The sequence below is a fragment of the Phyllostomus hastatus genome, unplaced genomic scaffold, assembly GCF_019186645.2.
Source record: "Phyllostomus hastatus isolate PE091 unplaced genomic scaffold, TTU_PhHast_1.1 phas_contig_402, whole genome shotgun sequence".
NCBI lineage: Eukaryota > Metazoa > Chordata > Mammalia > Chiroptera > Phyllostomidae > Phyllostomus > Phyllostomus hastatus.
Window position 1 is genome coordinate 14,329,688 of NW_025333873.1, and position 26,866 is coordinate 14,356,553.

Below are 26,866 nucleotides of genomic sequence, written 5' to 3' on the forward strand. Positions count from 1 at the left end.
TCTCTAAAAATAAATAAATAAAATCTTAAAAAACAAAACAAAGGTTTAATGTGAACGCATCCACGGCCATCCTGGCTGTTTCGGGGAGACAGCAGCATGGGGCACGGCCCTACCTCAGAGCCCTGAGCAGCCCGAGCGCCCCGGCGGGTCATGCACACGGGTCCGTCTCCCCAGCAGACACACCAATGGCGGCGACACGAACTGCAGCCACCACTCACCAGGAGCTAGTGCCGTGCCAGGCCTGGGCGGCCGTGTGACACACGGAGACACCGAGGCCCGGGGTGTCGGGGAACCTGCCCAGGGTCCCACAGCTCAGGGAGCTGGGATGTGGGCACTGGTCCACCTTGACCACAGGGCTCTAGCACCCACCCTGGTCCCTGGGCGGGGGGGCAGGGCGGGCAGGCAGCACGTCCGGCCGTCACAGAGAAAGGCTGGGAGAGACCGAGTGAGGGATCCAGGAAACAAGAGAGATGGATTTTATTTTGGAGAAAAACCATCAAGAAGTGATGGGTGGAGGAGCATGTTTTCTGGCCATCGTCTTGAACTTGGACTTAGTACAATCCTGGCTGGTGGGAGACCACGCCTTTGGGAAGGAAGGTGCAGGACTTGCTGACCTTCTAGCCTCCCACGTGGACACCCCGCAGCTCTGACCTGGGGCTCCTCCTCTGCCCCCGGACCCCTGGTACCTTGACCACGCCCAGTTAGCCGAACGAACCGGCTGTGGAGCACAACCGTTTTTCAGGCCGGGGACGTTAATTCTACCACAGAAAGTTCACGACAACCGCAAGGAGTCGGAGCCGGCCTGGAGCACCAGGGGGCACTCCGGAGCCGGGGGCAAAGGCAGGCAGAGCTCCCCAAGGGCACGAGCTGAATTCACATGGAAGGGTTCCCACGGAGGCCACTGCACAGCAGCGTGCGTGTGCTCAACACTGCCGGACCGCGCACTTAAAGATGGCCACTTGGACGTCATGTATGTTCCTCCACAATTACCAAGGAAGGACCCGTATTCCTGGTGGCGGGGGTGGGGGTGGGGGTGGGGTCTCCCTGCAGGACTCCCGCCTTCCTCAGGCCCCGTCCCGGTCTGACAGTCCAGCTCCCTGGGTCTGGAGACCCCAGGCGAAGACCCCTGTGTCCCCATTTGAGGTGGGGGAGCCTCTCATCATGGGGGCAGCCCAACCAAGGTAAAGGCAACGGTGGAGTCCGGGAGGGTGGCATAGCCTTCCCTGGAAGCATCTGGAAACACACCGCCTGGAAATCCCATGGGCCTCATCACCCACCCCCCCGACACTGTGTCCCGTGTCACTTTTGTGTGGGAACACTTGTGCACGCATGTACACCTGCCGGCGCTCTGCTCCCCGAGGGCCCGAGCCCAGGAGCGCCGGCCGTCTCCGCCCCGGCGTGTCCTCGGGGCCCCGTGCTGGCTGGTTCCTGCCCACAGCCTCGGGGCCCCGTGCCGGCTGGTTCCTGCCCACAGCCTCTGCGTGCCTGAGGGTGCAGACCCGGGCTCTCACGGTCCTGGGCTGCTGAGGGACGGGGACGGAAAGGGACAGGAGGCGGGTGGGGGGTGCCCCAAGGAGGGGTCGTTCATCCCCACGGGGGCCGAGGCCGTTTGCCGAGGAAGCCGGCAAGAGGGACCGGAACTGAGTGACCAGGACTCGGTGGTCGTGCTTGGGCGGGGGCGGGGAGGAGGCTGGGTCGCCTCCATCTCAGAAGCAGAACCGAGGCCGTACTGGGGCCTTTCAGGGCCAGGTCTCTGGGCAGCGTGGAGGCCACCAAGGGGTCCCGGCAGCGCTCACCGTGGCTCCCTCGGCGTTAAACTTGTTGGCCAGGACAGTTCACAAGCTGCCTCCCCCCAGGACTTCCACGGAGCATGAATGGAGCCCGTGAATGCCCCACACGCAGCCCAGTCACGCGCCAGGCCTGCCTGCCAGCGCTTGCCGAGAGCTCGGCTGAACCAGCTAATGGGGGACCCCCCCCCGCCCCCGCCCCCGCCCCCGGAGGCTCTCGGCCCGGAGTAAGCAACCTCTCGGGACCAGGACAGTCGGACGGTGGGGTGCGGCATGCTGCATGTGCGCGACCCCTCTGTTGTGAATCAAGCCAGTGAGCTCTCTCCACTGACGACTGGCTGGCTGCAGACACAGCTGATAAAAAGCGAGCTTTTCTGCAGGACAAAGCCACTGCGCCGGTTTCCGACAGAAGTGTCCCCACGACAAGTTCTCCTCTGGGGCGGGGCCCTGTGCTGGGAGAGGCAGGTAAGCAGGCGAGTGGCAAGCAGCCTGCAGCCTGGGCTTCTAGCACAGCTGCTCCCGGGAGGGGCCGGGGCAGGTCCCTCGAGGGCCGTGCAGGGGCAGGACCCTGAGGGAGCAGGCTTCCCAGAACCGGAGCTGGAGACCCCGCCTCCTGCCTCCCTGGCCCCACCCCTGCCACACCCTGTCCACCTGACAGCTGCCTTAGTTTCTCCGTCTGTAAGCTCGATTTGTCCCATACAGTAACGACCTGAATTCATACACATGCCCTAAGAGTAAAGTACACACTGGATTTTAATGGCTTTTTTTTTAAATAATCTGAAATTTCTTATGAGTAATTTTTCTATCCCGATTACATGTGAAATGAAAAATGATACCACTTGAGATACAGCAGGGTTCAGTGAATCATTTGGTAACATTTACCTCATCGGTTTCTTTTTACTTTTTTTAAAAGATTTTAATTATTTATTTTTAGAGAGGGAAGGGAAGGGGGGAGGGAGGGAGGGAGGGAGGGAGAGAGGGAGAGAGAGAGAGAGAAACATCAATGTGCGGTAGCTGGGGGCCGTGGCCTGCAACCTAGGTAGGCATGTGCCCTGACTGGGAATCGAACCTACGATGCCTGGGTCACATCCTGCACTCAATCCACTGAGCTACGCCAGCCAGGGCTCTTTTCACTTTTTCAAATGCGGCCATCAGAAGAGTTAAAATCACACACGTGTGTGGCGCTGCATTTCCAGGGGCTGCTCAGGCCGGGGTGATGCCTGGGACAGTGCAGATCTGGGGCCCCAACAAGGGACTCTTCCAGCTCTTTGGCACCCTGTTTGCAGGCCCAGCGCCCCTGTCTCCCAGCTGGGGGAGGGCACCCGTGCCTACCTCCCTGCTCGGCCCGCCCCTGCAGTGAAAGATAACGGCGTTCGCCTCTCACGGTTACGTGTGAGCCACAGGTTTCTCCTTCAGCGGCTCCAAGAGCTTCGCCAGGGGCCAGCTGCTATGGGGACCAGGGTGTGACCCTGGCCAGGACGGGAACGTCCCCCCCACCTTGGGAGGAGGGTATGGCGGCAGGGCCCCCGAGTGGGGCTTGAGGAAGGAAGAAGCTAGAAGGCTGCAGAGCTGACAGGCACCGATGGGCGTGCCGGGCCGAGCCCCGCCGGCTGACCCGGCGGGGCCCGTTTCCGGAGGGCTTCCTGACACCCTGTTTCGTCACCCCTTTCAGCGGCTGGATGGGCCCCGGGCCAGCGGCCTGTGGTTGAGAAATCCAACAGAAAACCCTGCTGACTTCTGGGCTCGCCCCAGCTGCTGCAAGTCCCCGCGGCTCCCCGGAGCGTAACAAAATAAACCAGAGGGCGGGGAGAGGGGAGGCAGGAGGGGGGATGCGGACAGAGCAGGCCCAGAACCGCACCCCCATCCTGAGCCACCCTATCCCCCCTTCCGCAACCCTGAGGCCGAAGTGCCCTCCCTGAGGCTCCGGGAAACAGAGAGGTGGGGGAAAGGAAAGGAAAATCCCTCAGCGAGTGTTCTTTCCCTGCAGAAATGTCTGGGAAGAGGACCTGGGGGTCCCCATCCCCACGCACCTGTGGCCCCGAAAACACGGGTCTGTCCATGCGGCTCCCCGCCCCAGTCGCCCAGCAAGCTCCTCCTCGTCCAGCAAAGCCCAACTCAAAGGTCCCCTCCCCGGGGGTGCGTGTCCCGGGCCCCCGGCCTCTGCGCCTCACTCTGCATTCCAGCAGCATCGCTGTGGCCCGTTTCCGCCAGGACCTCGGCTCTCGTTACGCCCTTCACCGGTGTCTCCCCTCGTGAGTCTGAGCTCCTGAGGGGGAGGGAACCCCGCACCCCCGCCAGTCCGGGAACCTGCCAGGCCCGTTCCAGCCCCTGTGGCTTGGCCCGCACTTGGCACTCGGTGGCTGTGTTTGTGGGCCGTCTGCTTCCGTGTGCACTGCGTCCCCAAAGTGCCCGAAGCACGGACTGGCACGGCCAGTGCTCAGCAAAGGCACGGGAAACAACGGCCGTGCGTCCCCAGGGCCGGGCGCAGAGCCAGCAGGACAGACAGGAGTGAGCGCTGGCTTCCCCTAGACCCGTCTCGCTGTGACGTTTCAGGCCGTCCCGGGACTTAGGGACACGGGAAGGAACACCAGGGGTTAGGGTGGCAAAGGACATTCTGTGACTGAGACTTGGTGTTCTGGAAAACTCCATTTCCCAGCTCGGGAACATCGGGGCGGAGCAGAGGCCCTGGGGCGCGTCGGCCTGGGGGGCTCGGGGTGTCCTCCCTTCCCGTGAACACACCCGTGGCCCCAGGGTCCCAGCCTGGGTGGAGGGGGGGGCTTCCTGCCCTTGAACCTCTCACTTGAGCGGGGAGGCACCATCCCGGACCAGATGCCGCTTGAGTGCCCCGGGGAGGAGCTTCCCCGTGGGACAGGCGTAAACAGGCCTCTGGGGCAAGGTGGGGAAGGGAAGAGGAAGTGCCTAAGGAGGGTCCCCTTCCTGAAGGAATCTGCCGGCACAACAGGAAAAGGGCTCTAGACAGGGCAGGAAACGAGACCCTGGAGCTTGTAAAGCCGGAGTGGCTCCGTAGGTCCGTCCGTAGGTGGGGTCCCTGCTTCTGCAGAGGGACCCGGGTGCCAGGCGAGCAGGGAGGGCGGGAGCCCGGGGTGGGGGGGGCTGGCCACAGCGCCTGCACCCCCCCCCCCGCCTGTCCGAGCCCTTGTGCCTCGGGGTGTGGGGCTCGGGTGCCCGCCGCCAAGGCCAGGCTGGAGCAGGAAGGGAAGCCCTGGATGGCTCCCCGCGCCCCGGACGGTTCTGAGCATGCTCCGTGCTGGGCGTGGGGACACCTGGTGAACGAGACACAGAGACGCTTCCCAGGCGCCCGCAGTGCCTGCCCCCAAAGGCTGTGAGGCAGGGGGACGCTACACCCAGGAGGCTGGGGCAGCCTGTCCCCAGGTCACGGTCTGTCCCCAGGTCACGGTCTGTCCCCAGGTCACGGTCTGAGGGGCCCTACAGGTCAGGTCTGAGCTGGGTGGAGAGGGTCACCTGGAGTGGTCCAGGTGGGCAGCGGGGGTCGAGGGGGAGGCCCAGGGAGGACCCAGCTGGGCCCCAGGGGTTGGGACACTGGCATCCAGCGTGACTGTCAGGTGCGCCAAGAACGCACGCTGGCCGCAGGAGGAGACGGGCAAGGAAGGAGGGGACCAGAAGGCAGGGGCCTCGTCACACACTGCCCCCCGCCCTCCACCTGTCCAGCAGAGGCCCACACCCCACAGACACGCTCGGCACAAATCGACTAGTCAGGACTCAAGGACAGCTGGACCCTGGGTCAAAAACTCGGAAACCGAAACCCACCTGCAAACACCTGCAGCCCCTCCTCAGGCACCGCAGGGCGGGCCACAGGCTGAGTCAGCCTTTGAAGGGAATCTCAGCGGTCACAGCCCGGCCGGGCACTGCAGACCGAAGGCTGGGGCTGCTCTGAGGTTTCAGGCCCCTGTCACCACCCCCTGCGCTGATCTGACCCACCACATGGTGGCCCCTGCACACCGGCCCGGCACACAGGTCCCGGCACACCGGCCCTGCACATAGGTCCCGGCGCACCGGCCCCGGCACACCAGCCTCACACACAGGTCCCAGTGCACCAGCCCCACACACAGGTCCCGGCACACCGGCCCTGCACACAGGTCCCGGCACACTGGCCCCGCACACAGGTCCCGGCGCACCAGCCCCGCACAGGCTGGACTCAATCCCTCCTGGCCACCGCTGCCACCGGGAGTGACTCCAGTACCGGACAAATCTGTGGGAGGAGAGATCCACCTGGCGGGCAGCAGAGCGAGTCTGGCTCCTCTCTGACGCTCTGGCCCAGAGGTGAGCCGCGGCCCTTCCCCGGGACCAGGTGCCCCGGGAGGAGGGAGGCCGGCCCGAGAGCCCAACACCCCCGGGAGGGGACCCAGAGGATGGGCAGCTGCTGGGGGGCGCCGGGCAGCACCCTGGCTGGCGTGGGCGGTTCCCAGTCTCAGCACTCCGCCCAGACCAATCCTCTCTGCTCCTCTGCGAACCGGGACCCAAGCGCCAGCCTCAGGGCTGCAGGTGGGAAGGCAGCTGTGCACTCGGGGACTGGAGCAGGGCGGCGGGCGCGCAGTGACCGCCCAGCCGGGCTCCTCCCAGCCCCGCCCCCGCCCAGCCTTCCGGCCCTGGCTGTCTCTTAAGGTCTCTGGGCCCCACTCTCCTGGACAGACAATGACATGGGAGTAACCATCCCTACCTGTTGGCTCACAGTGCAGCCGTGAGGACAAAGAGAAACGAAGGCTGTGGCAGGCTCGGACACATTTGCAGCATCAGATAAGCCTGCAGAGGTGCCCTCGCGGCTTCTACGGGACCAGAAGCCTGGGGCTGCCCGATGAGCCCACTCACAGCCCCACACGGCCAGGCTGCGGGGCCGGAGGCTGCGCCCAGCGATTCTCGTCCGCAAGCCTGGGTGGACAGACAGCCCGGGACCCCAGGGGCCCAGACTGGTGAGGGGGCGGGGAGGAAGTCAGGGGAAGGATGGAAGCAGCCCAGGCCGACCACCGCAGCGGCACAGGGCCCTCGGCCGGCTCTCACCACCCAGGCTAGAAGCTGCACGGTGCTGCCCCCTGTTGGTGGCCCAGGAACACCACGGACTGTCTACCATTCCCCCCGACAGCCATTCAGCCCCCTGCCCCCGCCCCGTCCACCCCCAGGTGGGCCCTGGGCAGTCTGTGTGGCTTCTGACTGGGGCAGGTCCATTTTAAGTGCCGTGTGGGACCCTGTGGGTGCGGGGCCGCCCCTCAAAGACCGGGTGGGGGCTGCAGGTGCCCAAGGAGGGGTCTGGGCTCAGCTGGGGATGCAGGCGTCAGCAGGACAGGGTGGCCCCCCCACCGGCCTGCGACACACGGGCGTGCACACACACCACCCATGTCACATGTCACACACTGCACCATGTCACATACTCACATACACAGCACACACACCAGACCACTTACGCCGGGCATACCACATCACATATTGCATCACACCCCATACAACACACCACACACGCCAGAACACACACACACACCGCTCGCCCTCCCTCTGCCCCGGAGTGGGACTGGCCGTCTCAGGCTCCCAGCGTGGGAGGACCCGGGCCCGGAGGCCGCTCTCAGGCACAGGCCTTCCGCCGCGTCAGCGTGCGGAGGGACCGGGATTTCGCCCTAGGAATCTTCCCTTAGAGAGAAAACAGCACGGGCCGCGCTTCCCGTCCACCCCTCCGTTCCACAGCCGTTCCCCCGCGCGCACGGAGCTGCCCAGACAGCCCACGCGCGAGACCCGGAGACGGAAGCGGGGTGCCGAGGGCCGGGCACAGAGGACGGCGAGAAGGAGCCTGAGTGCCCCCCCACCCTGGGAGAAGGGTCCCCGGGGACCAGGGTGGGCAGTGGCACTCCTGGGGGAGCCTGCAGCGTGCAAGGAGGTGCGCGGGCAGGGAAAAGTGCAGCATGCCTGGGCCAGGCTGGCTTAGGGGCACGCGGCTGGGCGGGCGGCTGGGCCGGCCCCGAGCTTCGTCTGGGGACGCACCTCGGCCTCCCTGACCCCCAGGCCCGGGTCTCTGGGGCGACCGTGACCAGCAGGTGCCCCGTCCCTGCTTCAGAACCCTGGGCCCGAGACTTCCCCAGGCGCCTTCACCTGTAGGGACAGGACGGACTAGGCGACGGTACGGACCAGCACAGGTGAGTGCGGGACAGATGGACAGACAGACAGACGGACAGCCGTGTTGGGGCGGGGGAGGGGGGGCAGCAAGGGGAAGGAAGGAAAACACCACCCAGCCCCAGGAGTCCCGTCTCGTCTCCGGAGGGACAGCTCAGGTCTGTGAAGTCTCAGTCCAGAGGCACCTGAGCAGGTGCCCGTGAATTCTTTCTCGGGTGAAGGGGAAGGACCGGGGCGGCAGGCAGGTGGGTGCGTGGGCGTCCGGAGGAAGCAGGTAAGAACCGGTGGTTAGGAGCATGTCCGTCATTTCCCCGGCAGGAGGCAGTCGGGGGCCGGGGTGACGGGGGTCTGTCACCAGCCTCACTGCTGACCTTCCTCCCCTGTACAGCATGACCTTGGGCAGTGGGGCCCGAGGCCCACGCAAGCCCCCCAAACTGTCTGCGTCTCTCCCCAGCGGGGGCTTCCACGGTGGCTGCAGAGCGCACTCCCTTAGCTGGGACTCACGTTCCCCGACTCACGTTCCCCCCCCACCGCCCCCCGGGATCTCGGCCGGCAGATGGCTCGCTTAGCTCTCTTCCCGGTAGACGGCAGAAAGCTAAGCTTCTGCCAGGTTCCCGCTTGGGTGGTGACTAAGTTTTCAATCCATGGGCCCCACATGAATGGGGCCGGGCCACATGCTAACATATCTTTGGACAGGCGCTGCAAGCCATGTCATCATAAACGTCAGACTTCGGTGGCCCCCCCGGGTGCCGTGTCCGCCGACAGTGGGCTCCGCGTGTGGGGCAGGGGCCACCCCGCAGCCGGTGGGGGGCCGCCCAGGGCCGCGCGCCCGGAGGGAGGGCTGCCGCCAGATGCCTGTCTGGCATGCCGGATGGCTCGGCACACCAATCCAAAACATTTCTTTTTGTGTTTCTACACTTGGAAGAAAACTTCCAGTGACTCATCTCGTATGCTTTTCGATTCATGTTTAACGTCTCTGGGAAGAAACAAAAACAGCCAGCCATTCTCAGTGAAAGCGGCATCCGCCGGGCACCCGGGCCAGGTGCCAGGATGGCCCCGTGCCCGCTGCCCCTTGGCGGCCTCCGCGGCTGCGGCCGTCAGCTGTCATCAGAGGCTGCTGTGTTCACCAGGGTCGGCCGTGAACACAGCTCTGATGAGCTGCCTTTCGCCATTTAAAAAAATCACAGCGCCGGGAGCCACGGACTCTGCAGGGACAGTAGGCGCCAGCGCACAGGCTCACACTCTGGGGGGGTGCACGCAGGTCAGGGAGCACCCCGGAAGTGAAACCGCTGCTGGGTGCGGGGGAGCACCCACGAAGTGAAACCGCTGCTGGGTGCGGGGGAGCACCCACGAAGTGAAACCGCTGCTGGGTGCGGGGGAGCACCCACGAAGTGAAACCGGTGCTGGGTGCGGGGAGCACCCACGAAGTGAAACCGCTGCTGGGTGCGGGGGAGCACCCACGAAGTGAAACCGGTGCTGGGTGCGGGGGAGCACCCACGAAGTGAAACCGCTGCTGGGTGCGGGGGAGCACCCACGAAGTGAAACCGGTGCTGGGTGCGGGGGAGCACCCACGAAGTGAAACCGGTGCTGGGTGCGGGGGAGCACCTACGAAGTGAAACCGGTGCTGGGTGCGGGGGGGCACCCACGAAGTGAAACCGGTGCTGGGTGCGGGGGAGCACAGGATGTACGAGGCCCTCACAGCGCCGACGGCCTCGCCGGAAGGCCAGGCACGGGCTCCCTCTCCATGCACCGAGTCCGCGCCTGCTCGGGGCCAGGCGCCCTGCTCAGGTGCCGGATGGCAGAGTCCACAGACCTGGCTGGGGCCAGACCCCCTCTCCTGGCCCTTTTCCCCAGGGCCCTGGGGCTGAGTTCCGATCGCCGGGGGCCTGGCGAGGGATCGCCTGTGACTGATCAGCCCAGCGCTGAGACACGGGCAGGACGGGTACCTGGGGTCAGGAGGCGGGAAGGAAGCCGGGTCCGGCCGACATGGGGTCTCCTTCCAGCAAACCCCGACTCCTCGCGGGCCCAGCGGTGTCAGAGCGGGTCTGAGGGCTGCGCAGCCCTGCCCAGTGTGCCCTTGGGGGCCCGCCTTCCTCACAACCCGCCCCCACCCCCCAGGTCCCCGAATCCCCACCGGAGACTCCCCGACCCAGGTGGTCCCTCACTTTGGTGACGCAGAGCAGGCGTTCGTTTGCTGAGCCGTGCCCAGCACAACTTCTGAGCCGAAAACCTGCACACGGGGTCTGACGGGCCCGAGAACTCCCAAGGGGTCGAGGACAGAAAGCGTGGAACCTGGGCTCTCCCAGCCGGGCGGCGAGGCTGGGCTGGGTCTCCCTCAGTCGGGACCCACACGGGAACGCCCCAGAGCAGAAGCTCGGGGCGCCAGAGGGCAGCGATCCCCTCGCCCGGGGCTGTCAGTCCTGCAGACGGACGGGCTGGTCCCCGTCCCCCCACCGGCTCCACAGTGGGTGAGAGTGCCAAGCTGTCATGCGAGCCCACGCTGTGTGTGTGGGCCCTGCGTGGGCCCACGGCGTGTGAGTGCGTGACTACAGTGTGTACACGCACATGGATGCACGTGTCTGCCCACAGGAAGTGACTTTGCAAAGTCATCCTGAGTCACTAAAAATAACCCTCGACTTCCCACACTGGTGGGATTTCCCCTCCCCTCGGCCCTGCCCTGGGCCACCGCAGCAGCGCACACCTGGCCGGCCGGCCGGCCGGCCGGGCGGCTCTCTGAGAGGCCACCTGGGATGCGCAGGCTACTCAGAGGCGCCCTCTGCTTCTGGTGGGGCTCAGTGGGTCGAGCATGGGCCTGCGAACCAAAGGGTCGCTGGTTCAATTCCCAGTCAGGGCGCATGCCTGGGTTGTGGGCCGGGTCCCCCCAGGTTGTCTCACGCATGCGAGAGGCAACCACACATGGATGTTTCTTTCCCTCTCTTACTCCCTCCCTTCCCTTCTTTCTAGAAATAAATAAATAAAATCTTTAAAAATAAAAAAATAAAATTACTGGGGAAAAAAAGAAAATGCCAGCGCATCAAGGTGGGCTCTCCTGGGCTGGGCTGAGACCCAACGGCCCTGCCCCCAAGCCCTCCCCCATGGCTGCCTCCACCCCAGCAGCCCCAGGCCTGTCGGGCCCCCGAGAGCGACTTACCCAAGGCCAAGTGAAGGTGGAGACAGAGCAGGGATCAGAACCTCCGGGGGCTGGTTCCACGACCTGGGCGGGGCCCCTAGACCATGCCCTGGAAGAGAGGACCCAGCAGTCAATCGGGCTGTGGACACCCCTGCCCAGAGCCCGCTTGCCTTTCCCTCCAGTCGCTTCTACAAGCCCCACGCCAAGCCCAGAAAGACCCTGGTTCCTGGTCTCCTTCCAGCCATTTAGAATGGGGACCACAATGCGTGCACCCCCCACACCAGGAGGGAGGGAAGGCCACCGCAGTAGTGACAGAAGTCCCCCCAGTGAGAGGCTAGCCGCCCGCCGGGTGGGGCCGGAGCCAGAGCGAGGCGTGACCTACAGCGTGACCTGTGACCTCCATGGCCTGCACCCTGGGTTCAGGTGCCAGCAGCACCGCAGAGTCACCTCCGAATCCCCACAGCCCGTCACACCTCCACCTGCGGCCTCACCAAAGTCTCTGACCCTCAGGGGTCATGGTGAGGGCCACCTGGCACAGGGCCGGCTCTCAGGAGCGCTCACGCCAAACTCTGGCCCCCGCATCCAACCAATGGCCAGAAGGCAGCACGGCCAGCGGGCTCCGTGACCAGCCGGGGCCGGCATTTGTAGCCACAGGGACGCCTTCCGTCACAGCCCATCCTGTCTCACTGAGATGCACAGCTCCTCACAGTTCCTTTCCTCCCCAGGGCCCTTCCTGACACCCTGATCTTGTGGGCCTTTGTGCGCGTTAGGCCCCAGGCACCCTCCTCTCCTAGGGCTGGGGTCTCTGGGCGGTGGCCTGGGCAGTGACCAGGCCCGACCCAGCCCTCCGCAGAGCAGGGCGGGCGAGCCCGGAGGGCCGTGCGGCCAGCCCGCCCAGGCTTGAACCCCAGCTCCAGCACGTCCTCGCTGCGTGACCCTGGCCCGTCATCTAGCTTCCTAGCATATAAAACAGAGGCGATAATCCTGCCCGGCTCATCGAGTCCCCGTGAAGATTAAATGAGCTCATGCACGGAGGAATGCTCGGCACACAGAACTCCACACGTGTCCGCGACAGCTGAAAGCAGGGGCAGCCTGAAAACCTGGGGAAGGGCGAGGCCGACTGTAGACACAACCCGCCGTCGCAGACCAAGAAGAAACAGACGGTCCGGAATAGAGACGTCCAGTGGACCCTGAACAATGCAGAGTCCCCGGCGTGGGGCCCCACACAGTCAGAACCCTTGTGCGACTTCCAACCCCCCCCCCAAAACTTAGCCACCAATATCCTACGGTTGATTGGAAGCCATACTGATTACATAAACAATTAACACGTATATTTTATGTATTACATACTGTATTCTTACAATAAAGTAAACTAGCCATGGCTGGGGTGGCTCAGTGGATTGAGCCCTGGACTATGAACCAAAGGGTCGCTGGTTCGATTCCCAGTCAGGGCACATGCCTGGGTTGTGGGCCAGGACTCCAGTTGGGGGTGCGTGAGAGGCAACCACACACTGATGTTTCTCTCCCTCTGTCCCTCTTTTCCCCTCTCTCAAAAAAGAAATGAATAAAATCTAAAAAGAATAAAATAAAGCGAGCTAGAGAAAAGAAAATCTTATTAAGGAAATCATGAGGAAGAGAAAAGACTCTTGTAGTGATATAAAACATCAATACCGTAAGTCTACACCATCGGTTTACAAGATCTGCAAGGCTGTAGGAAATGAACTCAATGTACCAAAATCAATAATCGTATGTCCATAGAGATGCAATGAAAATTCAAAAATGAAATTAACAACTGCATTGCACCCCAGTGTTCACAGCAGCACAATTCACAATAGCCAAGTGCTGGAAGCAACCTAAGTGCCCATCAGTAAATGAGTGGATCAGAAAACTGTGGTGCATTTACACAATGGAATTCTATGCAGCAGAAAGAAAGAAGAGCTCCTACCCTTTGCAACAGCGTGGATGGAGCTGGAGAGCATTATGCTATGTGAAATAAGCCAGGCAGTGAGAGACAAATACCATATGATCTCACCTTTAACAGGAACCTAAGCAACAAAACGAACAAGCAAGCAAAACATAACCAAGACGCTGAAATAGAGGACAGGCTGACAGTGACCAGAGGGGAGAGGGGAGGGAATTTCAGGGGAAAAGGGTGAAGAGTTCTCAGGAACAAATATAAAGGACACATGGACAACAACTAGGGGGGGAGGGTGGAAACAGGGGAGGGCTGGGGTGTTGGGCTGGGGTGGGGGGAAAAGGCAGAAAACTGTACTTGAACAACAATAAAAAATAAAATAAAATGAAATAAAAAAGAAAACAACCGCGTTATGAATAGCCTGAAAACGAATAAAATACACAGGAATAAAGTTAATAACAGAAGTGCAAAAGTTACACTCTGAAAACTACAAAACACTGTTGAAAAAAAATTTTAAAGCTCTAAATAACTGGAAAACTATCCCACGTTCATTCACGGATCAGAAGCCTTAACAGCGGCGAGAGGGCGCTGCTCCCGAACCAGCCCACAGATCGGATGCATTTCCCGGCTCACTCTCTGCACAAATGGACAGGCTCGCCCCAAAGTCCCCACGGAACTGCAGAGGCCCCCGACCGGCCGAAACGCTCCTGAAAAGGAACAAGGGGGGCCCACGGCTCTACGTTTCAGAACTTAGCACAGAGCAGTGACCAGCAAGACAGCGTGACACTGGCACAAGGACAGACGCACAGATCCGTGAAACAGGCGTGAGAGTCGGAAGTGAACCCACGCATCCACGGTCCACTGGTTCCCGACCAGAGTGACGAGTCCGCCAGGTGGGGAGGACAGCTGCTCGACAAACGGCGCCGGGGCACCTGGGCACATGGGCACCTGGGTAGCCACAGGCAAAGGAGTGAAGGGGGACCTCACACCACGTGCAAAAATTAACTCAGAATGGATCGCTAACCTAAGCGTATGCACTAAAACTATAAAGCTGTTAGAAGAAAACACACAGATAAATGTTCATGATCTTGGATTTGGCGATGGATTCTTAGGTAAGACACCAAAAGCCCAAACGACCACAGAAAAGACAGATAACGTGGACTCATTGAAACTTAAAGCTGTGCCCTGGCTGGTGCGGCTCAGTGGATTCAGTGCTGGCCTGTGAATCAGTGGGTTGCTGGTTCGATTCCCAGTCGGGGCACATGCCTGGGTTGCGGGCCAGGTCCCTGGTGGAGGGTGCATGAGAGTAGACCACACACTGGTGTTTCTCTCCCTCTCTTTCTCCCTCCCCTCCATCTAAATATAAATAAATAAAATCTTTAAACAAAAATTTAAAGCTTGTGTTTCAAATAACAGTCAAGATGATGAAAACACAACCCATAAAATGGGTGAAAATATATCTGATAAGGGATTTGTGTCTAGAATATATGAAGAACTCTCCCACCTGGGTGTGGCTCAGTGGACTGAGTGCAGGCCTGCAAACCAAGGGGTCTCTGGTTGATTCCCAGTTAGAGCGCATGCCTGGGTTGCAGGGCAGGGGCCAGGTTGGGGGGGTGGGTGGTGAGAGGCAACCACACACTGATGTTTCTCTTCCTCTCTCCCTCCCTTCCTCTCTCTCTAAAAATAAATAAATAAAATCTTTTAAAAATAGTAAGACAAATAATAACCCAATTAAAAAATGATCAAACGCCTTAAATAGAAAGGTCTCCAAAGAAGATATACGAGGGGCCCATAAACACATGAAAAGATGTTCAACACCATCAGCTTTCAGAGAAATGCAGATCAAAACCACAATGAGCCCTGGCTGGCGTAGCTCAGTGGATTGAGCACGGGCTTCGAACCAAAGTGTTACAGGTTCGATTCCCAGTCAGGGCACATGCCTGGGTTGCAGGCCACAGTCCCCAGCAACCGCACATTGATGTTTCTCTCTCTCTATCTCTCTCCCTTCCCTCTCTAAAAATAAATAAATAAAATCTTTAAAAAAAGATATTAGCAAACTGAACTTGCACTTAAAAAAAAAAAAGAAAAAAATTTTAAAAAACCACACACAATGAGACGCCACTTCACGCCCACTAAGATTTCTGGAGCCAAAACGTCAGGCCAACACAAGGGCCGGTGAGGACGGGGGCGGGGGATCCAAGCCCTCACTCGCTGCTGCCGGGAACATGCGTGGTGCAGCCGCCCCGGGGCACAGCCCGGCAGTTCTGTGAACGGTCACACACACGGCCCCCGCACAGCCCGGAAACCCACTCCTAGGCATGCACCCCCGAGGGGAATGAAAACGCAGACCCTCACACAGACCCTCGTGCACCATGTTCATGGCCTCACTGTGCACGACAACCAAAGGGTGGACACAAAGCGAATGTCCACCCGCAGACGGAATGGAAAAGCAACACGTGGTCTGCTCGTGCCGTGGAGTGTGACTCAGCCACAGACAGAAGGACTGGCCCACGCCGCACTACAGGGGAGCCTGGAAAACGTTAAGTGAGGAGGCCAAGCCCCAACGGACAGCTACTGTATGATTCCATTACACGAAACGTCCAGAACAGGAAGTTACTCCAGAGAGAAAGTGTAGATACGCGGTTTCCTGGGGCTGGGGAATGGGGGTGGGGACCGGGGTGCGACAGCTCCGGGGCGCGGGCTTCCTGTGGGGACGACGGAACTCGTCTCCGCGTGACTGCAGCGGAGGGAGCACACCTGTGCGAGTGCACTAAAGGGAGTAATGAGTACACTTCATTCCGTTGAGCGAGTTGTGTGGTACAGACGTTATAGCTCAATAAAGTTGTCTTAGAAAAGGAATCTAAACCAATGCTCTTGAACTTCTCTATTCCAGGGGCCAGAAGGGCAAAGAGCAGGGTCACAGGTGCCGGGAGGTGAACCACAGGGTTTCCCAGCACTGCCACCAGGGGCATCCCGGCCTCCACGCTCATCACCCCAGCTGGCCGCCTCAGGTCCAGGGTGTGGACCGGTGCAGGGACAATGTGAGGAGGCCACGCCCCGTGGGGTTCCCTCAGGCGTGTGCTGGACGTCAGGGTGGGCTGTGGGCACAAGGTCTCCGAGCCCTCTGCACTCATGGGGCTGGGGGGCAGTCCCGTCCACGAGGACCTTCCGATGACCTGTCGGCTCGGTTCCTGGAGCAGCCCAGGCAGCCACCCCAGGGCACAGCAGTGGCCACCCGGGAGGTTGGTTCTGGGGCCAATTCTGGGGTCAGTTCCTCCCCCACTGGCCCAGGCCTGGAGGGACTCAGTGCCCATCGTCCTTGCTGCCAGCCCTTGGGAGGAGCAGCTAGAGAGGCACCTTCTCCCAGAGCAGGACACCCCCGGGCCAGGTACCCGCGCAGACCCCGTCCGCGGGACCCCGAAGTGTCTCCCACCCGCTCACAGCAGGGTGTGCGTGTGCTCCAGAGACGACGGGTCGTTTCACTACGTCCTGAAACCCAGCTCCACGCGGAAGCCAAGCCCCTGAGGGCGGAAAGCAGAGCGGGGTCCAGGTCAGAGATGGGCGGGCGGGGGACCATGACCGCGTCTGAGGGGACTGTGGCTTGGGGGTGACTGATTCCACCGCGGCCCCCCGGAGCGAGGGCAGCAGCGCGCAGAACACTTTCGCACAGACGTTCCGCACAATGCCCGCCCTCCGCAGCGGCCTTTCCTCCCACCGCCCGGTCCCCGCGCCGCGTTAGCGGGGCTGCGAGCTCTGCAGAGGTCACCGGGGCGGGGTCCGGTCTGGGAACATCCCCGGGACACACTGTGGACGCCACGAAGAGCAGAGGAGCCCACTCTCGCTGCAGACTCGCCCACGGGGCCTGGCTGGAAAGGATGGCCGACGTGACAGCGAGCTGAGCCCTGAGCCCTGCGTGGCCGTGGCCAGGGCCCAGAGCCGGCCCTCCGGTCCCCCAGGGCACTGGGCGCCGGCCGAGCCCCTTCCCGACTCCCAGACAGTGTGCACGTCCACTCCCACGACCAGCGTGTTGGAGCTCCTGTCGCCCAAGGGACCGACCACCCCCAACCACTCTGTCGGGTGCATTTACTGAAGATGGCCCCACACAGCCCACGACCCAACAGTTCAACTCCTCGACCTATTCCCAACAGAAAGACAGACCGTGTCCACCAAGGACACACGCAAGAATGCTCACGGCTGCACGGCTGGTGACAGTCCCCGAGGGGAACTGTCCCAATGTCCGTCTGCCACAGATGGACAGGTAAGACTGTAGCGTGCCCCCCTCCTGCCCCCACAGAAATCACAGAGCAGCCAGGACGATCTCCTCGGCACGCAGCACAGACGGCTCTGCAGACGCGTCCCTGAGCGGCGACACGGCAGACACGAAAGGCTGCACGCTGCGTGGCCTCACCTACGGGGAGAACGCAAACAGGTGCCTCTGGTGGGGGGTGACGGAAGCCAGGCAATGGCTCCCCGTGCTGGGGGGGGGGTCATGACCAGAAAGGGTCATAGGAGGGGGTCTTCTGGGTGCTGGTTACACGGGTTTGCTCCTTCTGTGAAAACTCGACAAGCCGTGTGCTTGTGACGTGTGCCCTTGCATGCTCGCAGGTTCCACATCAATGTAGAGACACAGGCAGACAGGGAGGCGCCCACCCCGGGCCTGCCCGCCCCGGCCCCACCCAGCCGAGGCGCCCACATTTTATTTTGAGCACAACTGTTGCGGAAGAACAGGGAAAACCAGCGAGCACACATCCTGGAACTGCTGGAACGCCACCCGCAAACCAGCCACCTGAGCGCAGGCGTCCGGGGCCCGGGGCACAAAGGCAGGTTCTCCTGCCCGAGCCACGCATGCAGCGGCCGCCGGCTCGTCCAGCTGCCTGCCTGTCTGTGATGATCAGGTAAGTCATCCGAAAACACAGATCAATTATTCATTCCCCACAAACGAGCAGCCTCTGGGTGCCCGCACCAGCCGCTGCTCCACAAACACCCAAAGGCTCGGTGCGCCCAACTCAAGGCACCGCCAGCCAAGCAGGCCCGGGTCCCGCCTCCCCCGTCCCCCGCACCCAGACAGCACCCTCTGTGATCTGCCCACGGCGCTTCCCATCCTGCCCCGTGAATGAAATCAGCGCAGCGTCAGACGGAAAATCACGGCCCGCCCGGCCAGCGGGAGGGGGGGCTCTGGAGCAGAGTGCGTGTACCCCACAGGGGTCAGTTCCCAGAGCTGCCCCTCACCCATAGCCCCCCCCCACCCCCGAGTGATCCTTCCAAGGTCTGAGTCAACTTCCAGGTCAGGAACACAAGCCTGGCGCCAGAGAATGCAGATCCCCAGGCCCGACCTCCGGGGTGCCGCCCAGGACACTGCCTGTGTGACAAAGGCCAGAGCAAAGGCCACCAGGAGGAAGGGCCCAGGCCCCGGAGCACCCCCGGGTCAAGTCTAGTTGGGCGGCCACACCAGGCGGGCAGCCCCGGGTCAGGGCCTCAGGCTCTGGGGCTCCAGACGCTCCAGTGGGTTTTCGACGACAAGAAGGAGCATTTGCAGAGCACCTTCCCCGCACTGGCACTCAGCAGAGGCCTTCGTCTCGTCTCCACCTTTCCGTCTTCGATTCCAGGTGGCTCAGCTCATTTCACGGCCGGAAAGACAGGCCGGCGAGGTTCTCAGAGTGCCAAGCTCTGGCTGACCCACGGGCCACTTCCTGTGCCTGCGACCTCTGTCCTGTCCCTTCCGGTCCTGGCTCGCCACCCTCCTTCCGGACACCCCCAAGCTCCCGGCCCCTTACTCCTCCAGCAGGGCACTGGGCTGGGATTTGGGTTGGGCTCTGTGGCCCCAAAAGGGGAGGGAGAGCAGAGGGGCTGGGGTCTCAGCCGGAGCCCAGCTCACCACGGGGCACGCAGCCCCAGGGTCAGTGTGGAGGGAGACGGTGAGCATGTGACTGGACATAAATCACGCTCCGTCCTTGCGGAGTTGTCCCATGTGACAGGAGGAGGAGGGCTCTGTCCCTCGGTCCCCGTCCTCCCGCGAGGAGTCTCCTGCAAGAACAGCCCTGGCCTGCTGCTTTCTGACCCGACTCAAGAAAGCAATGGCCTTCCGGCCTGGTGCCCCCCTCGCCTCTTCGGTCCCCTGGCAGTGGAGGTCGACAGCCGCTCAGCTGTCTGCCTTCGATGGGACGTTTATTTTAAGCATGTGGACACGCAGCAGGAAGGGGATTCTGGCCACGAGCAAGCCTGCCCGTCCAGACTGCCAGCGAGAAGACAGCGTGTGCGTGTGAGCGTGTGCGTGTGCGCACACATGTAATCCGTGGTTCTCAACTGGGGCGGTTTTGCTCCCCGCCCCCCGACATCTGGCCACGTCTGGAGACATTTTTGGGTATTAGCACTGGGGTCGTCACCTGGCTTCTAATGGGCAGAGGCCAAGGATGCTATAGACCATCCTGCAGGGCACTGCACACCCCCCACACAACAAAGAGTCAGGAAGCCCAAAACGTCAGCAGTGCGGAGGGGGGAGACCCTGACACAAACACGTCCCCTGTGTCACCTCTCCACCAGTGACACGGGCCAGTGCAAGGGGAACACTGACGGAAGCACCCCCGGGGAGACCCAGGCGAACAAGGATGCCCTACATTTGACCCTGTTTATTGGAGTGGCGGGCAGGTCTTTCTTTGAGCTAGACTTGAAGTCTCATTTATGCATTCTTTCCTTTTGTTCAAAACACATTTAACTGAACTCTCAGCAGGTGCCAGCCCTGGGCTAGGTGCCTCGGGTGTCCCGTGGACACGACCGACTCTGGCTCCCAAGGCGTTGACGTGGGTGCCCTAGGAGCTGAGCGGGCAGGGTGGCTGTGACGGGGGCAGGGGATGCCTCAGGATGCTGGGCAGGGAGCACGGAGGTGCAGAAAATCCTAAGGACCCAGGAAGGCTTCTTGGAGGAGGTGACAGCTAAACAAGAGACCTGAAGGATGAATAAGAGTTACCCTAGCACAGAGAGAGAGAGAGAAGAAATGCGGAGAGGTGGGGTGCAGGGAGCAGCCTTGCCAGGGCCTCCCCAAGAAGCTCCCGCACCCAGGCAAGGGCAGGCACTCCAGTGACATGCCACAAAGGGGAGAGGGGACAGTGGTCAGCACCTCCAGCTCTCACAGGAGAGGTTCCGGAGTGCTTCAGAGCAGGAAGGGCTTTGCCCAGGCACCCGCAGGGCTGGCCTGGCTGGAAAAAGCCCGGCGGGTGTGGGGCTGATCAAACTAAAGACGCAAACTGCAAGCCCTCACCCACCCGCACCCTGCCCGCGGCAGAACTCCCGCGTCAACACTCTCCGATGCTCCGACTCGCAACAAGACTTTTCCGCAGACCTGCCCACACGCCTCTCGCCGGCCCCGGGGGGTAGGCGCCTGCTGTCTCCGGACCAGACCTCGTGCACTTCCTGAACGAGAGCGGGACTTGTTTCCACCGCGCATCCGCCGCGGCCAAGGGAAGAACCGCCCCAAAGCTGCACACCAGCCCCGGGCAGCTCAGCGCTTCGGGCGCCTGCGCAGTTAGGGCTGTGCAGGGCTTTCCCGGGTGATTACAGGCCCTGAACGCACCTCCCGGTGGACGCAGCCACAGAGGGCACCGGCCCTCGCCTTGGGAGGGCACCCCTAGCTCCTGGAAGCTTTGCCCCAAGGACCCACAGCCGGGCCGCCTCTGATTCCAGCTCCGCTGCTGATCCGCGCAAGCATCCGATTATTTTTTTTCTCAAGCCTGCACACTCGTAAGTGAATGCATCCTTACACCAAAGCGCAAAGCTTGCCTGCAACCTCTTTCATCTTATTTTCAGTTCATCCTTTCAACCGCCCAGAGCTCCTGGCACTTAATATCGGCCCAGCTTTTTCATACTCAGCCTATCAGATACACACGCCAGGGCCCACAAAGCGGCGGATGAAAATGCCGTCGTGGTCAGCTGCCAGCGATGTAGCACCTGTCGTGAGACGTCCCGGGCAACCGTCGCCTGCACTGAAGGCCTTCGGGGTCCGGTTGTCCGCTTGTCCTTCAGTCCATCCAACCACCACCGCTCAGCTCCCGACGCCAGAGGCCCCGCCCACGCCTGGCCCACCCGGCCGCTCCAGGGGCCGGGCGCCCGACTCTCCTCCCGCAGCCCCGCCCACCAAGAAACGAGGCCCGCTCTGCTGCGCCCCCATCTGTGGCCCCTTTCAACGTAAATCCCACGAGTAATGCCGGGCTCATCTTCACGATTGTAGGAGAATCACACAGAAAGACAGAGGCAGGGTTTTGAGGAAGCAACCGCACCTCCAAGTCCGGTCTCTGGAATGACCCATCTCGTTGGCTCAGGCGGACGGACCTGCGCAGTGGGGGCCAGAACCCGTGCCCAGTAGATAGAGGCGGACGGACCTCCGGTCAGGTGGGGAGGACACTAGGGTGGTGTCTGGTCCCGGGTCCCGGCTATGCCCTGACATGCCCCGGAGGGGGCTGAGGGCCCAAGGGTCACCCTCCAGGGACAGAGAAGACAGGACTGAATCATGTCCAAGTCCAGAACCTTCTGTGACTAGCCATTAGAAATGAAGTTCACGAACACTGTTTCAGCGACTCAGGAAAATGGGACAATAGGCAAGCGGGACGTGACATGGACGTGCCACCAATGACAGCACTTCTCCGTGTCCCTTTGACTCTCTGAACACAAGTACCCGCTGGAAGGAACGGTCCCCGGTGTCGGCGGTGACTTCTCTGAATCTCAGAACCGGGGATTATACCCGATTTCTGCTCGCGCGCACGTTTCCCCTTTTTGACAGTGGGCACGCAGCACGTGTAAGCAGGCCGAACGTATTCTGAAGGACGTGCCTCCCCAGCAGAGGTGCACCGCAGAGAGCAACCTCATCCCGCCGCGGGGTCCCGGACCGGGGTGCGGGCCCTGCCCACCGGCGCCTCCCCGCGGTGCCTTCTGGAAGGGCCACGCGCTGCGCGGCAGGGCGGTAGTTAAATAAATAAATGACAGCGCATGCCCAGGAGTGAAGTGCTGCCAAAGCCTGCAACATCAGGCCACAAAGGATGGCTTTAATAAAACGGAAAAATGAGGCCCTGGCTGGCGTAGCTCAGTGGATTGAGCACAGGCTGCGAACCAAAGCATCGCAGGTTCGATTCCCAGTCAGGGCACATGCCTGGGATGCGGGCCAGGTCCCCAGTGGGGGCCACATGAGAGGCAACCACACACTGATGTTTCTCTCTCTCTCCCCCTCCCTTCCCCTCTCTAGAAATAAATTTTAAAAAAAGTAAAACAGAAAAATGTATTCAATAAGTTATTATGTAAAATGGTTATCTCGCAGTCTGTAAAAAATACACTCTCACCAGGGGGAAGCTAGATTCTGTGGCACTCAGGGGAGCGGGAAAGGCAACTCCAGGCGGGGCTGGGAGGGTGCATTTCCTCACTCAGACCTGCAGGCTTTCCCAAATCATTCTCCCTGCCACCCCCGGGGGCCCGCCAGGCCCCCTCCCACCTGGCCTGTCTGGGCGACACTCCCCGGCGGCAGTCCCCACGCCTCGCTCAGATATCCCCTTCTTAGTGAGATCCGCCACCACCAACTTACCTGGAATTGTGAGGCGCCTTCCTGAACACCCCCAACTCCCCAGAATCCTGCCCAGGCCCTTCCCCTGGCTCGTGCCCTCAACACTCAGGGTCAGTTGCCTTTTAGTCGTGTTTACTAAGGTCCCCCCACCACACCTGCGCTCCTGCAGGCGGGTTTGTTATTTTGTTATTTTGTCAGAGCCTAAAATGTGCAGGGCACACAGCAGGCGCCCGTATATATCGCTTGTAATAAGAAAAACTTAGCGATGGCAAAATATTTTAATGCTGTTTTCTTCTTCATCTGGGTCAGGCACATTTCTCCTTAATGCTGGACCGGGGTATTTCCATATGCTTTGTCAGCATGAAGACCGGGGTCTTTTATTGTGAAGTTCTTTAAGGTGTAACTTACATACAATAAAAGTCACTCATTTCCATACACAGATTGGCTTGACAACTGCATACCTACCTCACCTTTCTGGCAGAAGAATGGGGTCTTTGAAAATTATGTTAGTGAGTGGTCAGAGCTCATGTGAATGGTTATCTTCTCTCCAACCACTCTCCTGGCTGTTTTATTGAATGATTGTTTTTTTTTCCCCAGATACAAAAGGAAGGGCAGAAAGGGATCCCACACCCGCTGAGTGCCTCAGGCTCTGTTGGACAGACCCTGGGGACTCTCGGAGGGAGGCCCCGCCCCCACCCTACGCTTGAACAAACCACAGTCTGGAAGTCCGCTAACTGGCCCAAGGTCACACAGCGGCTGAAAGGAAGGTCTGGGGTGCCCTGTCTGGTGTGGCTCCGTGGGCGGGGCGTCATCCCCCGGAGCGAAAGGTTGCCGGTTCGATTCCTGGGCAGGGCATGTGCTTGGGCTGCGGGTTCAGATCCTAGTCAGGGCGCCTGCGAGAGGCAGCCAATCTTTTCTCTCGCACATTGATGTTTCTCTCCCTCCCTTCCCCTCTAAGAAATGAAATTAAAAAAATTAAAAGGAAGATTGGAAGCTTAAATCCAGGTCACTTCTGGCTTTGGAAGTCCCATTCACTCCAGAGAGGAAGGGTATAGCTCGTACAACAGCCGTGAATAACGGTGCAGTTGCTGGAACTGGTCCGCCCAAACCGCAGCACCCCCCCCCCCCCGCCCCACGGTCAGCTACCGCAGGCGGGACTGGGTCCTGTGCGCCGCAGTGTCATGGTCGTGCAGAAAGAGCCCCTCACTGCAGTCCTTGCAGCCTGCCAGCCCTGCCGGGACATCAGGGGACGGGGTGGGGGGTCAGAGGCCAGCACGGTGACGATGACACAGATGCCAGCATGGCAACCATGACACAGACCACAGGAAGCACACGGGGCCTCGGAGCGTGTTGGGGCTCCAGGGTCAGCGACTTTTTTTTTCTTTGCCCTGTATCTTCCCACTCTCTGATACAATGTTACATAACTCTTCTAATTAGACTAAGTGCTCTAACGGCCCACCCTCCCCTGGGCTCTGGCGCTCTGCCCCACTGACCCCGAGGAGGACGAGGACGTGGCCCAGCAGCTCGGGGCAAGATCCAGGCCAGCCTGCGAGGAGGAAGGGGGGCGTGGAGCTGCAGGGACGGGCCGGGGAGCCACGCCAGCAGGGTGGCCCCAGCTCCTGGAGCAGCGGCGGTCAGGAGACTGGGGACCGAAGGGCCGCTCCAGGCTGGATATTCCTAGAGGCTCAAATGCATTAGCAAGTCTGCTCGGCAGGAGCCCAGGTGAGGCGGGGTGGGGGTGGGCAGACTAGGCATCAGGAAGGTTCGACCCAGATAAGCTCCTTGGGGACAAAACGGACAGGGGTCCCAAGTGCGGGGGCTGGGCCTCCCGTGGAGTGAGGTCCCCACACACCTGTGGGGTGATGCTGGTGGCCGGGCCAGGGCTCCCAGCTCGTCCCGGACACGTCTGGCCGGGAGGCCTTCCCGTGGTCCCAGAAGGCTGAGGGCCAGGTGGGAAGCAAGCCTGAGCCCCAAAGCTGGTGGGGGGACGTGAGTGAGAAGGGGCTTCAGGTGCCAGGGTGTCCCCGGCAGGGGAAGGAGCCCATCCCGGTGGCTGAGCTGTGTGTGGGGCTCGGCCTTGAGCCGGGACACAGGGGAACCCTCAGGGACCCCCAGGACCGCTGGAATAAAGGAACCCTCGTCCGTGGCTGCGCGGCCTGAACGTGGGGAAACCGGCAGCTCCGGGGGGGTCGGTCTCTCTCTGACAGCAGCTACGCCGAGCTCGGCTCTGGCACCCAGTCTCCGGTTTCCAGGGATGGTTCTGTCGCTTGTCACTTCGGATCACTTTAAATTTTAATTTTTCTATTATCAAGTCCGATGAGAATGATACTTGAAGGCCTCCGCCGCCTCATGCCTTATTCATGCGGAGCGGCGGGGTGGCCGGAGAAGCTGCGGGGGCGGCCCGCCTGGGGCTGCCCCTTCCCGGACGAGCCCCTCCTCCTGGGCCTCAGCCTCCTGGGCTCTCGTTCCCATGGGGGGGACCCCACCCACCCGCCTACCCGGCCGGCCCACGGGCCCTTCTCCCGGGGCATCCTCAGGGCTCGGGCCTGCTGTCCCCCCGGGCCGGGCCCGTGGCTGTCCCTCTGAGCTGCCTGAAGTCACACCTGTTCAACACCCGCTTCCCTGGAGAGCAAGGACAGCTTGGGGGACAGTGGAGAACCCCCCTTTCTGGGGGTCCCCGCAGCACTGATCCGTTCTCTCAGGAGGGCACCAAGGAATTGGGGTGGGAAGAGGGGCCCCCACACACCTCAGGGGTGACACCCAAGGCCCGGCCGTGGGGACTTGCCCTCATCATCCGGGGCCCGATCTCAGTGTCCGGGCATCACAGGGCAGCCCGCCAAGGGCCAGCACCTCCCTGCTGCCGAGGGCCTCTCCGGCCCGTGTGGAAACAAATCACTGCTCCTCCGAGCGGCAGTCCAGCCCTGCACGCGAGGCCCACAGATACAACACAACCACAAAGCGGGCCAGACCGGACCCCGCCCAGCGCCCCGCCGCCCTCCCCGGTTCCATGCATGTGCTGTGGGCACACGGAGACGCACACACATGCTCTGACCCACTCCCCACCCCGCCCCCCACTCGAGGATGACTGGGAGAGAGGAAACAGAGCCGGAGGCGCCTTGGTGACAGGAGAGCGGCCGCCGCTATGGGAGGAGAAGTCCAGGAGTGGACGCAGAAGGTGGCCCTGGGGCTGCTGAGCCGTCCTGCCGGGGCCCCACCGAAGGCAGCGTCGGGGCACCCCTGGGGCAGAAGGCAGAACACGTCCCTGGGTGCCCTGGGCCCAGCGCCCAGCCCAGCGGCCTCCAGAGGGAGGTGGGCCGGTGTGCGCCTGCCTGCACGCACAGACGAGGCGGTACACAGCAGGAGAGATCTGTCTCCCCCGCCGCCACGGCGAGAAGCACGCTTCAAGGCGGGAAAAGGCTGCAGGGACACCCTGGAGGTGGCCTCAGAGGCCTGAGCCTTTTCCGTTGTCCAGATCCCAAGCTGAACGGAGCGACCCCCTCCGTCTGGCGGAGTCCGGGCTCCCTTCAGCCCACGCCCTGCTCTTCCCGGCCCATCCGAACGCAGGGCACGCGTCCCTGTTTGATGACCGGGGAGCAGTGGGCGCATCCAACAACGCCGGCTGGCTCCACCGCCGCCACCTCCTCCGAGAAGGCCTCAGGATCTGCGCCCGGGGCTCCCGCCGCTGCACCAGCTGCCATCCCAGCGCCGTCAGAGCCCCGAGGAGGCCCCCTCCTCCTGCCTGTGAGCCCGGGGCGGGGTGCTCTTGAACTTGCTCCTGCCACTACGCCGGTGCTTACGGAGCTCGTGCAATGGAGAGGATGGTGAGGCAACCGGGAGGCGCACGGCGCTCGCATCGGTAACGGATCACTGAACAACTGCACACAAGAGCACGTTTCAGCCACGAGCTGCCTGATTCTTCCGCTGGCCCGATCCTCCCTCCCTGGGCAGACGCAGGGTCACGCCCCCAGAGCCGGCTGCCCGGCACCGGGTGGGGGGCAAAAGCAGGGGCCCAGCCACAGCGGGGTCCCCTGCAGCAGCTTCACCCCACCCATACGATTGCCCCAGGGCAGGAACCCAGCTGCCTTTCTCCCTTGGAGAGCCCACGGGTGGGCGAGAAGGGAAGAGCCTCGCTGGGGCAGGGGGCCGGCGGAGGCCGAGGGCCGTCTTTGTCATAGATTCTCTGCCCGGCAGGTCCTCAGAGCTCACTCCTTTCTGGAGGCAGTGCGGCAGGAGGCACGCCCAGGCTTACACCCGCCTCCCGTCTCGCTGTGCTGGGAGGGGAAGCGCGGGCCCCACTGCTCAGCAGCGGCAGACAGCTCCACGCTCACACCCCCCGGGCCAGCTCCACGCAGCACCAG

At 61.9% G+C, this 26,866-nt stretch overlaps 1 protein-coding gene across 2 annotated transcripts in view; it reads right to left on the reverse strand.

The window, feature by feature from the left end:
• HPCAL1 (hippocalcin like 1) overlaps positions 1 to 26,866 on the reverse strand; it is a 75,791-nt gene that overhangs the window by 6,053 nt on the left and 42,872 nt on the right. Inside the window, exon 2 of one of the 2 annotated variants that reach the window (XM_045844627.1) lies at positions 11,074 to 11,161. The exons of the other annotated variant lie outside the window; for it this stretch is intronic. The gene's annotated coding sequence lies outside the window, so the exon portion shown is untranslated. The remainder of the gene's footprint in view (positions 1 to 11,073; positions 11,162 to 26,866) is intronic. 2 annotated transcript variants of the gene reach the window in all.